We start from the raw sequence: 18173 nt of genomic DNA, 5'->3' as shown, positions 1-18173 counted from the left end.
GCAGCCAGCAAGTAGAAGAGACACCCGCCGCGTATCCATATATAGCCCGGGGAGGAGGCGGAGAGGGAGGGGCGAGGAGGAGGAGAGGGAGGGGCGAGCCCGGCCCGGCTCGGCTCGGCCCGGCTCGACTCGACTCGACTCGACTCGACTCGACTCGACTGCCGAGTCTCTCAGCACAGACGTGGGGCTGGGGGGACGCTGTTGGCCCAGGTGATGCAGCTTTCTGCATGGGATAGGTATTTGGGAGCGGGGAGACCAAGCAGGGGCCCGCCCCCTATACAGACTGTTTCATTCTCTGTTTTGTAGAATCACAGAACGGTTTGAATTGGAACAAACGTTGAGGCTCCTCCATTTCTAACACCCTGCCAAGGGCAGGAGCACCTTCCACTAGACCAGGTTTCTCTGAGCCGTATCCTACCTGCCCTTGAACACTTCCAGGGATGGGGCAGCCACTGCTGCTCGGGGCAACCTGTGCCAGGGCCTCACCACACTCACAGGGAAGAATTTCTTTGAAATATCTCATCTAACCCTGTCCTCTGGCTTCCCAGCCATTCCCTCTTGTCCTGTCCCTCCAGGCCCTTGTCGTAAGTCCCTCTCCAGCTCTCTTGCAGCTCCTTTAGGCACTGCTGAGCTCTAAGGTCTCTCCAGAGTCTTCTCTTGTCCAGGCTGAACACCCCCAGCTCTCCCAGCCTGTCTCTAGAGCAGAGGGGCTCCAGCCCTCAGAGCATCTCCATGGCCTCCTCTGGACACACTCCAGCAGCTCGCTCCATGTCGTTCTGATGCTGGACCCCTGAGCTGGAGGCAACTCTATAGGTGGGATGTCACCAGAGTGGGGCAGAGGGGCAAAATCATCCCTCCGCTGCTGCCCATACTGTGTGATCAGCCCAGCACACAGGGGCTTCTGGGCTGGCAGAGCACATGGCTGGGGCATGTTCTGTTTCTTGTCCACCACCACCCTCAAGTCCTCCTTTTCAGGGCTGCTCTCAATCCATTCTCCCCTGCCATTGGTGGGGAGGGGATCACCTCATGCCTCTACTAGTGATGGGCTGTTTAAGACATTATGGCCGTCTTCTTGTTCAAATGCTTTCCCACCCCACTCTTGGCTGATTTTATCTTCCCCAGTTGGCTTTGGGAGTTCTTAGCTCCTGAAAGAATGATTAAATTAAGATAAAAGGTAGAAAGGAGAAAAATTTAGTCATTTGGATGAATTTTTAAAGGAACTTTAATGAAAACGGAATTAATGAAAACTTCAAAACTTAACAGAAGCTCTAATGGTTTCATTAAGTATCATTTTCATTAAGATAACCTGCTGGTAATGTCCAAACTACTGACCAAGCCTAATTTTCTTCTAACAACATGTTTAAGGGTCTGTTCAAGTGATCCATAAGAAACAAGGTGTTATTTAGGTTTGCACCGAGGTTTTAATGTAGCTGCACTTGCCAAGAGATTTCTGGGGACAGACTCATCTGTCCCACCTCCCATGACATTAAACCTGATTCTTTATAACTGTATTGTGTCTGGGTAAGTTGGTAAAGGAGGGACTTTGCTATAGCTCTGGACAAAGGACCAGGCTTCTGTCTCTTTCCTAATCTCAGTTTCATCTTCTGTAATTTGGAGAAAATTGAATAATCCGTATTTAAGAAGCACTTCAGCATCCCTCAAGGAAAAGCTGTGGAAAGCAATGAGCATGTAGAGCTTCTTACATGCAGAGGACAGGTAGCAGTCATGACTGAAACAGCCCAAAAATGCTTCAACTTCTGACTAGTTTTTTAGGGTGGGAGCAGGATCATGCCTAGCTGTGTCAGCAGTTTTTCCCAGTTGCTTCTGGAGATGCTTCTGCAATATCCACCTCTAGACCCAGAGAGACATGTCTAGCAGTATGTTTCATTGAAAAAAAAAAAAAAGTCATATTTTCTGCTGTGGAGAGCTTAAATCTGCAATTCAGAGGTGAAAGAGTGGTTTACTTTTCTTCTCGGTCCCCTGAGGCATTCCCACACCCATCCTTATGAGTCAAAATAGCAGCAGGACTTGTTCACTCCCCATTAGGCCATAAGGCTGCATTCCAACACTTGCAGTGGCCTGTTGAAATCTGCATAATGTAAAATTGCAAGAGCCTGTCTGAAGAAAGGGTTTTGACCATCGGGTCTTGGCTAAAACCTTCAAAAGGGAGCCCAGAACAGAAATAAATCACTCTAGCACACTGCTGAAAGAGAACATTCTCCTGCCTGCCTGTGTTCCCTGTTGAATTAAATAAAGTTATCTGCAAGCAAAGGAGGACTGAGGTTTCTCTTCTTATTGTAACTGAAAGAAAAACCTGCCCAAAAAAAAACCCAAAAACACTGCTAGGTCATGACAACATGAGACAAGCAGATGGAAAATAGTTTATTTGCTGGGATCACTATCTGTCCAGATCCATCATCTTTCTATATATATATTCACCTTTTTATTTATTTTGGTGCAAATTCTCTGAATCCTGATTATAGAATCCTAAAATGGTCTTGGTTGGAAGGAAGCTAAAGCTCATCAATTTCCAACTCACTGCCATGGGCAGAGACACCTTCCACTAGACCAGGTTGCTCTGAGCCACATCCTACCTGCCCTTGAACACTTCCAGGGACAGGGCAGCCTCAGCTGCTCTGGGCAACCTGTGCCAGGCCTCACAACCATCACAGCCAAGAATTTCCTCCCAATATCCCATCTAACCCTGTCCTGTGGCAGTGGGAAGCCATTCTGCCTTATCCTGTGCCTCCAGGCTCTTGATCAAAGTCCCTCTCCAGCTCTCTTGGAGACCTTTTAGGCACTGGCAGGGGCTCTAAGGTCTCCAGTAGCTCCACATCCTTCTGATGTTGGAGGCAGCGCTGCAGGTGGGGTCTAACCTGAGTGGGGCAGAGGGGCAGAATCACCCCCTCCCCTGCTGCCCACACTGTGGGATCAGCCCAGGCTCAGGACGTGGGGTTTCTGGGCTGCTTTTCTTGCTCCATATACTGCAATGGTATCCCAGCCTAGAAGGATGCATTAAAATTTAAATAAATAAACTAATAATAATAAAATCCCTTAGTGCTTCATGGAGTATTACAGCTGTCAGGAGTAAAGATACAACCACCATAGATAGCCTCAGCCTCAGCCTCAGCAGCTGCTTTAATTTGTGACTTGAAATTGCAAGTTGTGTCACCAAGTTTCTTTTGAAGAAGGAAAACTTAAGCCTTGACCTGATGATATAACTGAGCCTCAGGGAAGCCTCTACCTTCACAAGGGCATGTAGTGACACAATAAGGGGAACACCTTTAAATTGACAGAGGGCAGGGTAGGATGGGATATTGGGAAGTAATTCTTGTCTGTGAGGATGGTGAGGCCCAGGCACAGTTTGCCCAGAGCAGCTGTGGCTGCCCCAGGCCTAGAAGTGTTCAAGGGCAGGTAGGATGGGGCTTGGAAGCCACCTGATCTAGTGGAAGGTGTCCCTGCCCATGGCAGGGGGTTGGAATGTGGGCTTTAAGGACTCTTCCAACCCAAACCATTCTCAGATTCTTTTACTCCCACTACTTGAGCCGTGCAGTGCAGTATCTCACTTCTTTTACGAGTACTTGTCCTGCAACTTTTTTCTTCCATCCCGCTCACTGAAAATCAGCAAACAGTCCCAAATAATAGATTAGAAATATCTTGGCTGTGTTCCCACAAGGATGTTTTTCCCAACAAGAAGCCATGCACTGGGTGTTGGTTTGATAGATGATTTTGGAAATGCCCAGGGCTTGTTTTCTTGATGTTTTGGTTGATGCAGGAGATGCACAAGTTTGTCTGTTATTAACCTGTGTGTCTGTCATGATTATTCTTGAACAATAACATATTTTCAAATACCCTACTATTACTTCACATGAGTCTGAAAAACATGGGTTGTGGACAGAGAAACACAGGAGCCAGTCCTCCAGCTCTCTGCAGCCAAGAAGTATTCAGTATAGTTTCAGACTCCTTTATTTCTGGGTTTTAGTGGCAACAGAATCTCACAGAGAAGTACCAGTAAATCCTTATGCAGTTACATTTTTTTAATACATTGTAGGGCAATGCCTATTGAATAAATCTTTTGAGAACACATTTATTTTTCCCTTCTCACTTCTATTCAGAGACTGCAGGAATCATTGGCAAGGTATGGGGCAAACTTGCAATACTTTGAGTCAAAACTTGGTGTACAGCTCTGTAGCTTTGTTTCTGTATGGCTACTTAGCGGTCTATTTTCAAAGAATCAGTGTTCAATGTCTTCACCCAGAGGCCAGAGGTTTGGATGTATATAAGAAACTTCCTGTATTTGGTTTGTCAGAACACATTACACCCCAGTGTAGGGCTTATGTGTCTTTGTAATTCTCTTTCTCTGATTTAAAATCATAGAGTCATTTATCTGCCTGAGTTAAACATATGCTTATGGATTTTTAAGTTTTCTCTTTTAGGGCAGTAGTATTTTTAGAAGATTTTTGTTTCAAGGGTTGATACATGTCTTAAAAACTGAGGATTTACAGCTAGCAAGGTTGTTCATTAATCCAGCAGTCTCTGCACAGGCTGCAACCACAGCATCTGAGAAGAGCCTTTTCTCCTCAATTTCTACTCCTGAGCCTACTAAGAAGATGATAGATCTGTCCCTGTGGTAGAGACCATAGCTCAGGTACCACAATCAGGTCCAATTCAGTGTTTATTTTTTAGAATCACAGAATCTTTTGTGTTGGAAAAATGCTCTAAGATCGAGTCCAACCAGTCCCCCAGCACTATCAAGCCCACTACTAACTCATGTCCTCAAATGTCACATCTACATGCCTGTTAAATCTCTCCAGGGATGGGGACTCCCGATACTGCCTTGGGCAGACTGTGCAGGCCTTGACAACCCTTCCATGAAGAAATTTTCCCTAATATCCGGTTTAAACCACCCCTGGGGCAACTCGGAGCTGTTTTCTCTCATCCTGTCCCTTGATTCCTGGGAGCAGAGCCTGACTCCCACCTGGCTCCGCCCTCTTGTCAGGCAGTTGTAAAGAGTGAGAAGGTCCCTCCTGAGCCTCCTTTTCTCCAGTCTGAGTCTCCCGAGCTCCCTCAGCTGTTGCTCGTATGACTTGGGCTCCAGACTCTTCCCCAGCTTTGCTGCCATTCTCTGGACATGCTCCACCACCTCTTCTGATGTCCGCAGTGGGATGAATTCAGATTGGAAATCTCTTTCTGCTCTCTTCGTAGACTATTTGTTGCTCATGAGGAGCATCCTCATGGAAAAGGAAAGCCTTGCATTAAGCAGGAGGACTTTGCAAGAACACCAAGTTTGTTCTGCCAAATTAAGCCCCACCAAAGAGCTCCTCCCAGACCATAAGGACCTCCAGATCATGCCTGCTTTCATCCCTATATCCTCCTCTGAACCATAATCATCCCCTCCCAGGAAGCGATGTCTTATCATCAGTAAACAACAAGCCAGACAGTAAGAGCTGGGATTTAACAAGGAGTTTGAACCTGAGTCAGCCAACCAGCAATATTTGTTTTGTCAAGTTGCCAAGCAGGAAAAACTGTGACAAGACCCCTTCTTACTCTTGCAGTAAGTATTTTTCTTCCTGCCGTGTGGCATCTGTGCTTACTTTGTTTGCACTGTGTGTCACTGATGGTGTTCCCTACTTTCCCTCCAAAACATTGTGTCCTTTTCCTTTGCCAGGTAATTAAGACGCAGGAGGCTAGGAAGAGCTCACATCAGCCCAAAATGCAACCTGAGCCTCCACGTGCCACTTGGGAGGCTCTCACAAACAGCAATGCTGACAAAATGATGCTCCTGGACATCTGCCCCTGCCTTTTTGAAGGTCCATCCTTCACCTCCCTGAGGGTATTTTTAGCATTTTGTACTGAGGTAGCAGAAAGTCAGTGGAGGGTTCATCTGTCTTTTGGTCGTTTTTCCTGCCTTGATGGGAACACTTCACATTCTAGGTAATATTTATGAAAGTGTGCTGTTGGCTCATACATCACCTGAGTGATGAGCTAAATCTTCAGCTAAGGGAGGAGAGGTGTCTTTCCACATCCCCACACATCACCTGCTTCTTTACAGAATTTCAAATAAACCCAAAAGCTGTGTAAGCTGAGGGTATGGAGAGGGAAACTGAGGCACAAGCTTACTGGGGAACTAAGTTGCTCTATCCTTCTGAAGAAACAATGCAGATTTAGGTGGTTGTAGGAATTTCATGCTTAGTCCTTCACCCCTTTCCTAAGTCTTGAATTCATGAGCTTCAAAGCTCCCCTTGGTCTCTCCTGCTTTCTGGCTGTGGCTTTTGGTAGGATCCTTCAAGTCCTGTTTGTTCTTGTGGGTGGGTGGAAATGTTCTGTCACCCCAGATTCACATCAGTGCCTGGACTCTCTTCTCTGTCCATGCTTCTGAGCTAGGTGTTTTGATTTTAGGAGCCTAGACTAATACTTTCCAATGCTCCATCACCAGAGAAGTGCCTGCCATATGGGCAGGAAGCAGCCACACTTTAGACATGCAAAATAAATGTCAGCCAGGGTATCTCTGAACCCAGTAACAAATTGTGCATGGCCCATTCTTCGTTGCACAAATGACAACCACTGATCATAGAATTACAGGATCATAAAAACACAGAATGGTTTGAGTTAGAAGGGACATTAAAGATCTTCTAGTCCCAACCCGTCTGCTATGAAGAGGGGCAGCATCCTAGGTTGTTCCAAGCCCCATCCAACCTAGCTTTAAACAACTCCAGGGACAGGGCAGCCACAGCTTCTCTGGGCAACCTGTGCCAGGTTCTCACCACCCTCATAGGAATTTCTTCTTAATCTCTATTTTAAACCTGCTCTTTTTTAGTTTAAAGTCATCATACACTTTCTAATTGAAGCATAACAGGACAACATGTTACAGATGCATAAAGTCCTTCTGGGCCGGGTCATCGGCATGGTCCAGTGACATTGGCTTATGTTTTGCCAGGGTGCAAAGACATCCACTACCATGTCTGGAGCCAGAAAGAGCTGAATGAGCAGGGAGCAATGCCTCCCTCCCTAGGAGACCTCAGCAGAGCCTATGCTGAGATACCTGCAGATATATGAGCAACCCCATGATCATTGAACTGGCTGACCTTTGCATATGGAGGATCCACCTCATGTGGCCAAAGAATTGTCCAAGCCCCCAGCCCATGGCTTGATTTTCAGCCAAGTTGTGCTTTACACTCTCCCCCGCTGGTGTTGGTGTCATACCCAGCTGTTATCTTGCAGGTATTTATCCGGTTTTTCCTTCAAAGAATTTGCCTGGGAAGCAGATGTTTGCATGACAGAAATCCCTGTTCTCTAGAGGGATTTCTGCAGCTATGGGCACCTTAGAAGTACACTGACATATAAAATCACAGAATCACAGAATACTTTGGGTTGGAAGTGGCCTTAAAGATCATCCAGTTCCAATCCTCTCCCATGGACAGGGAGACCTTCCACTAGACCAGGTTGTTCAAAACCCCTGCTAACACATCCCTGGGACTTTTGCATCCTGGGACATCCCCAGAAAAGAAACTAAGGAAGAATAAGCATTTATTTAGCTGGTTGGGCAAAGCCTGAATTCATCCAGATTGTGTTAAAAGCAAATTTGACTGATTAGCAGACCACTGATGAAAGGAAGGGATGAGCAGAGGGTAAAACTCCAATGGGCATGGAATCACAGAATCATTTTGGATGCAAAAGCCCTCTAAGATCATCATGTCTAAGTGTTAAACCAGCACTGCCAAGGCCACCACTAAACCATGTTCCCATGTGCCACATCCACATGCCTTTTGAACACTTCCAGAGATAGTGATTCCACCACATCCATGGGCAGCCTATTATAATGCCTGACAACTCTCTCAGGAAAGAAATCTTCTCTTATATCCAACCTAAACCGCACCTGGGGCAAATTGAACCTGCTTCCTGTCATCCTGTCCCTTCTTCCCTGGGAGCAGAGCCTGACCCCCCCGACTCCACCCTCCTGGAATTGTGGAGAGCAAGAAGGTCCCCACAGAGCCTCCTTTTCTCCTGGCTGAGCCCCCCCAGCTCCCTCAGACACTCTTGGTGCTCCTGACCCTTTCCCAGCTCTGTTCCCTTCTCTGGGCATACTCCAGCCCTTCAATGTCTGTTGGAGTGGGGGGCCCAGAACTGCCCCCAGGACTGGAGGTGCTTCAGCAGTGCCTAGCACAGGAGGAAATGCCACATTTCTTGTGTCCACCTGTTGGATACTGGTCCTGTATCCTTTCTGATGCCTCACCACCTATTAGGTGTTGTCTGGGGTGGGAACACCAACACTGCAAACCTCCATGCTCAGTGTACACAGCCACTATTTTTGTAGTATTGAAGCAAAGAGTATTTTCTCTGCAACTCACTAGTTAATGGTACAACCACTTCAGTGCCCAAAGCTGGCATCAGCTGTTTTCATAGCACTTGCCTTTTTTGTTCATGTAGTTAAAAGTCATTTAGCATTACAGAGATTTTGAAATGTAGCCATTTCTTCCCCTTCTAAGCTGCACTTACACCTCCTTCTTTTCACAAGTAGAAGCAAAGTTCAGGCCAAAACTGCAAGAGCGACTTCACAGTGAGCTTTGTGCTGGAGGGCATTAAATAAAAATAATTTTTTTTTTTTTTAAAGTCCCACCCTCACTTTTCCCCACCAGACAGATAGAAAGATTTATGCAAGTCACAGAGCAAAGATTTTGGCTTTTGGCAGCAAGTCATGGTAGAGCTGCCTAGCTACAGTCTAAAATTAGAGCACCTAAAAATTAACTATATGTCCAAAGAACTTTGGTCCCTGTGCTGAATGAGTACTACTTCAGCACAGGAGAGAGAACAGGAGGAGAACTACTAATAGACAGTTCGTCATCTCCACTTTTAATCCAAATGTGGGGTGTTTTGTAAAACAAGAGTTGGCACACACATTCCAAGAAATATGATTTTAGTGTTTTTATTAAATACGTTTGCTTTCTTTCCTAAGAAGGGTGTGGGAGAATGAGACATGGGAAACTGGTTAAATATAGTAGGAAAAAAAAGTTATTATTGAAAGGTGGGAGACTTTCATGATCTTTTTGGAAGCATCTTGCTATACTTCTTAAAAAATGAGCATTTTCAGCTCTTGCCCATGATGAAGACTGCATTTTCCTAAAGGCTTCCCTGTGAACTCCTCAAACCTCTGTGTTTTTTGATGTGTTTGCAACCAGACAGCCATGGGACAGCACCAGTCTCCAAACACAAGTGGGGAAACTGAGGCACAAATCTTGGAAAGGTGACCAGCCACACACAGACCATGCATTTCTGATGAAGCCAAGGCAAGTGCTCCTCTGCACCTCCCTGCCTCCATCCCAGCTCTCATGCCAGGCAAATTCCTAGCAAAAGCATCATACACCCTCCATCCCCTGGGCACAGCAAGGGTCGATAAGCTTTAAAGCTTTTAGCCAAGGTTGTCTTTCCTCTCCTCACCTTTCAGCCAGTCAGACCTCTCAAGTGTTCTCCACCACCCTGGGCATGACAGGTATGGCCCCAAATCCTGTGCAGGATCCATTAGTCCCAAGATCATAAGGAAAAAATGGATTTAAAAAAGTAGAAATTTACCCGACAGATCACCTGCAGTTTGCAAGGACATATCCAAGAGTTACCCCATGGAATTAGCCCATTTCTGATGCTTTCCAGTTTCCAAGGGTTTTACCAATTGCATCAAACCTCCTAGAGCCCTTTGGAGCCTCTCCAGCAGCAGCATCCATTGCAGAGAAAAGCACAGTCTGGGAAATCATCCCTTTGCCCCAGATTCCTGCAATCCTCCCCGCAGGTTTCAGCTCTGCACAGAGCACAGGATGGCCTCAAGCAGAGAACAAGGAAAGATGCACCCCAACCTTGCAAAGTAGCCTGGTGATAAGAGACCACCTTGCTACAGGGCAGAGAGGCAAGCTCCCCACTGCTGCACAGGCACTTGGTTTCTCAAGGTGTAGCATGACATGTTCTGGGTACATCTGCTCCATGAGAAGCACTTGTGGGTTGTTTCCTTGGAGACTGTCTCCCTTAAGCTGGTGCATCTCTGCTCTGTGTTGTTGGCTGCTTGTCTCTTCACTGGAGAAAAGCTGTAGGTTTTTAGAAAGGGAGGATGGATCCCTCCTGTGGGAGGATGCTTGTGGTCTAAGATGTAGGGAAGGGTTCCTTAGGACTGCAAACTGGGAGGTGTAGTTTGGAGGCAACAGACATGGCTTTGTTATTAAGTTCATGTCTACATCTAGGGATTTGTCTCAGTGGGAGGAGAGGAGGTGAAGACTGCATATTGATGACCCCCAGTATGTGGATCTCAAAGAAGAAGAGGAATGGGATGTGCCTGAGAGCACAGGGATTGAAGAGATCTTCCAGCAGCCTTCCAATACTAAAAGGGGCCTACAAGAGAGCCAGAGAGGGACTTTGGACAAGGGCCTGGAGTGACAGGACAAGGGAGAATGGCTTCCCACTGCCAGAGGATAGGGTTAGATGGGATATTGGGCAGAAATTCTTGATGGTAAGGGTGGTGAGGCCTGGCACAGGCTGCCCAGAGAAGCTGTGGCTGTCCCATCCCTGGAAGTGTTCAAGGGCAGGTTGGATGGGGCTTGGAAGCAACATAGTCTAGTGGAAGGTGTCCCTGCCCATGGCAGAGGGGGTGGAATGAGATGAGCTTTAAGGTCCCCTCCGATCCAAACTATTCTATGATCCCATTATTCTTTGATCCCAGCCCTGAAATGTTGAGGCTGGGACTTCCTCGAGTCGGAGCTGCCCTGGCCCTGGGGAAAGGTGCAAGAGAAGAAGTACATGGCCATCTGCTGCACCATTTTCCCCATTGTGTGAGGTGTGGGTCTGCCAGCAGGCCTGCGGACACACTGTCACCCACCTAACTGTGTTTTATGGGCAGTGCAGAGGCCCATGTTAGTCTGTCCAAGCTGCCCTTTGAGGTCTTGAACCAAATGCTTTCTACTGATGAGGGGCTGGAAGCCAAACAAGGGGACTCAGGAAGGTCTCAGACTGAACAAGTCTCCTTTCCAAGAATGCTCTTCTTCCCCAGGCATGTTGGAGGTCTGGTTTCACCATTTCTACCAGAGATCTAACCTTTTTTTCCCCTGTATTTTCACAGATTTTCCCCCTTGGCTAAGTCTGACTGCAACTTCCAGCTACAAGACAGGATTGCGATATCAATTTAAAACTTACTGTGATACTCCTTGGACCATGCATGAGAAGCTCTTGCAACACAAATCAATAATAATGATCTGAAATTTAGCAGGACATCCAAAAGAGGCCCCAGATCTGCTGCAGATGCTCATTTAGAAGCCTTCACCTTTGAGAACAGCTGCAATCAAACCCCTGCTTGATAATTATGCCTTGCAAAGATCATTTTGCCTCCTTTCACCCTGTCCCAGAGCTCTCTCCTCTGAATGCAGGACAGCATCACTGTCAGTAGTCTGGGAGACACAAATGGCGCAAATGCTCTTGCCCTGAAGTACCTCTGTCTATAAAAAGATGAAGTTTTTGCTTCTCTATGCTACAGAAATTGATGGAGAAAAGTTTTAGGGCTTGTTTGCAATGCTTTAATTTGCTGTTTTAGAGCAAGTGTGCTCACCAGCCACCACACCAATTAAAATTGAGGATCATTTTAGCACAGAAAAAAGTTAAATGCTCAATTAAAAAATTGGAAATGCAGATGCAGAGAGAAAAGCATAGAACTCCTAGAGCAAAGTGTCAGGACCTACCTGATTTTCTCCTCATGCCCTTTTTGCAATCTGGTTTCTTCTTAGGCACTTAGAGTCCTAAAGTTGTAGAGTCATGGAATCATTTAGGTTGGAAAAGCCCTCTAAGATGATTGAATCCAACCACTCCCCCAGCACTGCCACGGGCAACACTCAGCCATGTCCCCAAGTGCCACATTTACATGCCTTTCAGTTTCAGGGATGGTGATTCCACCACCTGTTCAAATGTCTGACCACCCTTTTGGTGAAGACATTTTCCCTGATATCCAACCTAAACCCCCACAACTTGAGACTGTTTTCTTTTGTCCTGTCACTTGTCCCATGAGAGAAGAGCCCAACCCCCGCCTGGCTGCACCCTCCTTTCAGGTAGCTGTAGACAGGGAGAAGGTCCTCCCGAGCCTCCTTTTCTCCAGACTGAGCCCCCCCAGCTCCTTCATACACTCCTCATTGAACTTGTGCTCCAGTCCGTTCCCCAGCTCCATTGTCCTTCTCTGGACACCCTCCAGTACCACTTGCTACTAAAAAAAAACCCCAAAAGACCCTGCTTGGCAGCACTCTGGTGCCAAAATACCTTTTTCTCTGGCACTTTGACTCATGCATGGTTGGATATTCTATATTGGCTCTTGAATTTCAAAGCACATCTCTAGAAGCCATGCATGGTTCAAAATGCCTCCCCATTGTGGATGAAGAAGGATCTTGAAATAGAAATTCCTCTCCTTCCCTCAGGAAGGCAGCTAACACAATATCCCCACTGCACTTTGCATGTTACACAGCAGAAAGGGTTTGTGGACAGCCTGTGGGAGGCTGAATCTTAATTGCTCCTGGGTCAGCCAATCTGAGCAATAACCTAAACCTCCCCACTGTGTTATAATAGCTTGAAATGTGGAAAGCATATAATTTCTATAATATTTTTCACAGCCCTGCTACTGCAGGATTTGATGTGGAGATTACATGTGATGTAGAGATTACATATGATGTGATCATATGTGGCGGACTAGGGCTGTCTCAGTCAGCCATGCTGTTAAATGTATGGGGTTGCATCACAATCAAATATAAAACTTAATAAACTAAGAATTAACAGAGTCTGCACGAAGAAGGTGCCAGCCTTGTTTCACAACTCCTGCAGGTTCCAGTAGAGTTGTTCCACACGTGCACGTGGGCTGTAGGCACCAAAGAGACTCAGTCTTGCAACCCTTTATTCACCAGGGAGTCTCACTGACTGCAACAAGACTCTTTCTGCAGATGCTCCTTGTGCACCCCCACGGCTGCAGGAACAGGCCAGGAAGTGCAGAATAAGAGTGGTACTTCTTGGTGCCATCTATAGGCTGAAGGACAAAACACTAATCTAGTCACCAGAGGTTGTCTTTACTCTCTACAGAGCCTTTCAATGGCTCTTCATCTCTTCCCATTTTTCTGGAGTCTTCTAAACAATGTTTATCATAGAATCGTAGAATGGTTTGGGTTGGAAGGGACCTTGAAATACCATCTATTCCAACTCCCCCTTCTTCCATGGGTAGGGACATCTTCAACTAGACTATGTTGCAGATCTTTTCAATGATCTGCCATATGAGAAATTTCTTGGCCAAATATGGACCAGTGTTTTGAGGACACCCAAGAACAGATCAACAGCTTTGGGGTATAAATGGGAAGAAGGGAAATCCTCCTTTCACAGGCCATTTTCTATCAACTTTTTTGTGCTGGACTATTTTCAGACTCATGGAAGTCCTCATGTGTCCTCCAACAACCCTGTGTTGTCCAACTCCAGAAGGTGAGATGATCATCAAAATATACATGTCTGTGTACAATCAAGCACCCATTCTGATAGAGATTATTATGGAGATTTTACTGGATCCAGCTGATCAAATAAACATGGTTTAGCCTGAAAAACTGTGGATTGAGAAGACATCACATGTGATGACATGAAGACAGACAGAGAAGGGAATAATCTTATCTTCATTCCCATACTGGATGGGGAAAAAAAGCCAAGAGCCAAAGTTCATCCTTGAGAATTTGAGTTAAAATTTGGGTTAGGTATAAATCCTCTGAGAAGGTTGTGTCATCTTTATCATAGAAAGTCTTCAAGAGCATATTAACACCGTGTCTGTGTGGTGACACATTACATGCATGGACTTGATCCTTCCTTGAGATAAAGGGCATGGCCGCACTGACCTCTTAATACCCCTTCCCAGCCTTGTTTCTCTATGACTGCGGTGCTGGGAACAGTAATATCAGCTACATTGTCACTTCCACTGCTCTAAGAAGATTTCCCGCAGGATGTGCCTTAGCTAATAGGCTTCTGACGATCTTTCATGAGGCTAGTTTTAGCGTGACCTGCTAGGAAGTGATGAATATTTCTTCCTTCTTACAGATATCAGTGTCCAATTGCTTTGTTTATTACTGGGTTTCATTGCTTCTAATGCTTCTAATACTCCTAATGCTCTGCACTGGTCAATACAAAGTGAAGTGGTAGAAGGCCTCCTTACCCAAATAAAGCTTTCAACAAAGATTAACCTTTCCTGCTGCTCCAGCCACAGCCAGCCCTAAAGTTTGGCAAGGGAGAACCAGCAGCACATCCTATCATCACTGTGTTGTGCCAGGGCTGCAGTGACCTCTGTGCTGCTGCACACATGCTCTCAGCAAGATGTGAAATCCATTCCATCTCAGTCTTTGGCCAAAGGATGTGGACATCCCAGACACAATGAGGTCTGATACAACACGATTGCAAGGGTTTCTACAAGGGAACTGATGCCAAATAGAGTAGCAGGCTAAGAAGGAAGGAGAGTGGAAATAGAGACTAAGAGAGATGGCCACTGAAAGAGGACGTGAGGCTGTAGGGACTCCTCAGCCATGGGGATAATGGATCACTATCGTTTTTCTGTGTCATTTGCACTTTCCAAGGAAGGGAACAATTTTTGTACTAAATAACTGTCAAATCTGGTCATCACCTCTACATTTCTAATTTTTAAATAAGAATTTAACCATTCTGCTTGCTTGCTTTAAAATAATTGTAATTTCAACTTGATTGACCTATTTCTTCCTAGATTGATATTCTTCTTTCTCCCCCTCTATGTTTAAATATAAGTATTCATAGAAAAGACGGTCAATTTAGATTAGATATAAGGAAGAAGTTTTTTACAATGAGGGTGGTGAGCTATTATATGATTCAGGAGGAACTAGGTCTCACCTTTGCCACAGTCTTCCTCTCTCCAGCCACAAATCACATGGATCTAGATGACCTGGGAATTTGGGCCACAGGTCATGCTTATTCTTGCTCTCTGGCCTTGTGACATTCGTGATCTTGGGTTGACAGTAGCCCAGCATCAACAGAGAGGTTAAAGGAGCTCCTGCTCTATCTCTCCAGGGATTATGTATCCTATTTACTTTTAAAGTGCTTGACAGTTCCTGGAAGCAAGGCACACTGTGGGATTTGTAGGTAATGTCAAAAACACAGCGTGGAAAAATCTGGCACCCAGCTCATTCCCTCCTCTCAGGGACACACTGTGATTTTAGCAAGTGAGCATCTCGAGATTTTGGGGTTGCTGATGAGGAAAATTATCTTAGCGTTCCTAGGCGATCCTGCCACATGGCAGCTTAGAGGATCTCCCTCTCAGAAGGTAGAAGCTAAGCACTTTGTGAACAATTATGAAAATCCTGACATCACAGCCCTGTTTACGTGCTCTTGACAATGCAGCACTGGTCTCTCAGTTCAAAGTACTCTGTGATGTGGAGCTGAGTTCCTCAGCATCCACATGCATCCTTGTCCATGAAGATTTTGTTTGTGATGAGCAACCAAGTTCTGCCCTTGCTGGCAGTGGTGAAGATAAAAGCATTGCTTGCTAGCACTTGTTCCCCTTGAATTCTAGGGAATCAGAAAACCTTCTTCACCAAGAATTAGGCATGAATTTTTATTCTTTGCATTATTTTTCTTCTGTGCATGCACAGTTTTCTGTGAATGCATAATATTCTGTGCATTCATGGTTTTCTGCAAGCATTTCATAAACCCAAGTGGTTTCAAATCCTTGCTGTAGTGCTTTTCTGTGCACCTTGAGTTGCTCATTGAAATCGTGTTTGGGCTTGTACTTTTTCTTATAATCTAATAAAACATTAATCCCTTTAGCTCACAGGAATTATTTTGTATCCTGACACCCAAGATGCTGGCTCACAACTACCTGATATTATAGGTGTTTTCCCTCCTGATAAGTGTATTCTCTGTTTTGAAGGTCATGTGTTGCTTGAAGCACACAAGCCCCCTGTACCCCAGAGATATGGTGGCTCAGTAGGTTGCCAGCCCAAAGGTAATGGCTTAGCATCTCCAAGGGGGCTGAGGTCAGGAGATGGGTAGGAGTAAAACCAAGCACAAGCTTGAAAAATGGATGAATCATACTCAATAATTTCTTAAATCCAATATATACCCTCCTGCCTTGTTGGTCATTGCAGATTATTTCTTCACTGATGGGTTTTTATAACCTGAACAAGGTGGTTTGCCAAAATCCTGTGTCAGATGGTTCCTCTGAGAAAGGCTGTGTCAAGAGGTGAGCTCACATGATGGGAGGTGCAGAAAGGAATTCATTGGGTACAAGTCAGACAGAACTAACAGATTATCCCAAAAAATAAGTGCCCGTATTTGTGAGGAGACCCGTGGTTTTCTAAATGTTTTAAATGTTAGTGTTCCAAATGTTTAAATGGAAAAGAAAACAAAAAAAAAAGTAATTTCTTGGTTTTGATTTGGTTTTGTCTTTGCTTCTTTGTTTGCTTTTTTAATGTAAAGTGGTGGATTTCAGATGCACTTGCAATTTTATTTCCTTTCTTGAAAGGTATGCCATAAGGGAGGGATGTTTAGCACACTACATTTTGGGACTTTATTGAAGTAAAGGCGGCAAATCTTTCCCTGAGCACCTTTCTTGAAAGGTATGCCATAAGGGAGGGATGTTTAGCACACCACATTTTGGGACTTTATTGAAGTAAAGGCGGCAAATCTTTCCCTGAGCAGAAAAACACACATTTTTCTGCAACGGCAGAAAACCTTTTAATTTTGTTTGCAACAGCAGGCAATCTTTTAATCCCATTCTCAGGGCAGTAAAACAACTTTGCAGCACTAGAGCTGAAGAAGGGCAAAAAATTTTTTGCTTGGCTTTCCTCCTCTTGGAGAACTAGTCCAGAACTAGTCCATATTTTGTATTCATTAGTTGTCATGGTTTAGCACAGTTTGGGTTTTTAGTTAAGGAGGGCTCCATCAGCCACAGAAGTGATTCTTTGCAAAGAGGTGCTTACAGCTTCCTCTAGACCCGACAGAACCAATCAACTGGCTAGTTTGAATATTGGCAACATTTTTAAGCCACTTAAGAAGCTTGACACACCTTTGTGATCCACATTTAAGAATGAACAAACCCCAAGAAGCCTCTCTTGCTTCTGGCTTTTGGACAGGTGGAGGGGGGGGGGGGGGGGGGAGGCCGCGGCGCGGCCCAGCGGGGCCAGGCTGGGCCCTGCTCGGCTGGGTGCTCGGCTGGGTCGGCCGGGTCAGCCACAGCACGGCTTGGCTAAGATCTCAGACGCTTCGGCTCGCTGGACACCTGGCGCAGCCCCCTCAGTGCGGCCCAGGCCGGCCGGGAGACAGCCATCCTTGAGCCGTGCGGCCCTGTTCCATCCGCAGCCCTGTTCCATTCGCAGCCCTGCTCCATGCAGGTGGCCCCGCGGTGCGGTTCGGCCAGGCCGGCCCTCACCTAATGTGGCCGAAATTCATCTGAGGCTACTGCCTGGCAGAGATTAGGTGACCAACAACCTAGAGAGGAGAATTCCAGCTGCAAGGCCCAGGTGAGATTAACTCTCTTAGTGCTGTAAGATTCTCCAGAACAGATGAAACCTACAGACATCAATCCTCTCCCGAGTCAGAGGAAGAGGAAAGGTGAAGGTACGTGTAGAAAACACCATAGAGACACCAAAGTCAGTGAAGAAGGAAGAGCTGAAACCCCGAGAGAGGAGAAAGAGGAGATGCTTCAAACATAGAAGCTGAAATTCTGTTGTAAAGCTATGGTGATGGACTATGATACATCAGAGAACCTGTTGTAATTTCATGAAGCATGGGGGGTGGAGCATTCAAACTGCAATCATGAGCAAAAGTATCTGTGCTGAAACAAGCAAATGTTGAAGTAGCTGTGATTTGATGAGATGCTTGAACAGAGAGAGATGAAAGTGATGAAGAGCCTTGCTCCCACGGAGGAAGACCTCTGATCCTAGAGATGAAGATGATCCCAGAGATAAGTGAAGAGAATCTTTTGCTTCTGAACGGCTCATCCTTAACATGGTACCTCATTAGCTAAAGATTGAACCCTCAAAAGCAGTTGTGGGGAAAGCTGTAAGTTGAGGGAAAGGATTTTCACATGCGAGCAGAGAACCATCCCGGGTGGCTGTCTTGCTGTGACATTGAAGCCACAAGAGAACTGTTTCTTGTGGAGATGTCTCCATAGCATG

Source organism: Coloeus monedula (assembly GCF_965178545.1).
Source record: "Coloeus monedula genome assembly, chromosome: 3".
NCBI lineage: Eukaryota > Metazoa > Chordata > Aves > Passeriformes > Corvidae > Coloeus > Coloeus monedula.
Note: the sequence above shows the minus strand (reverse complement) of the source record.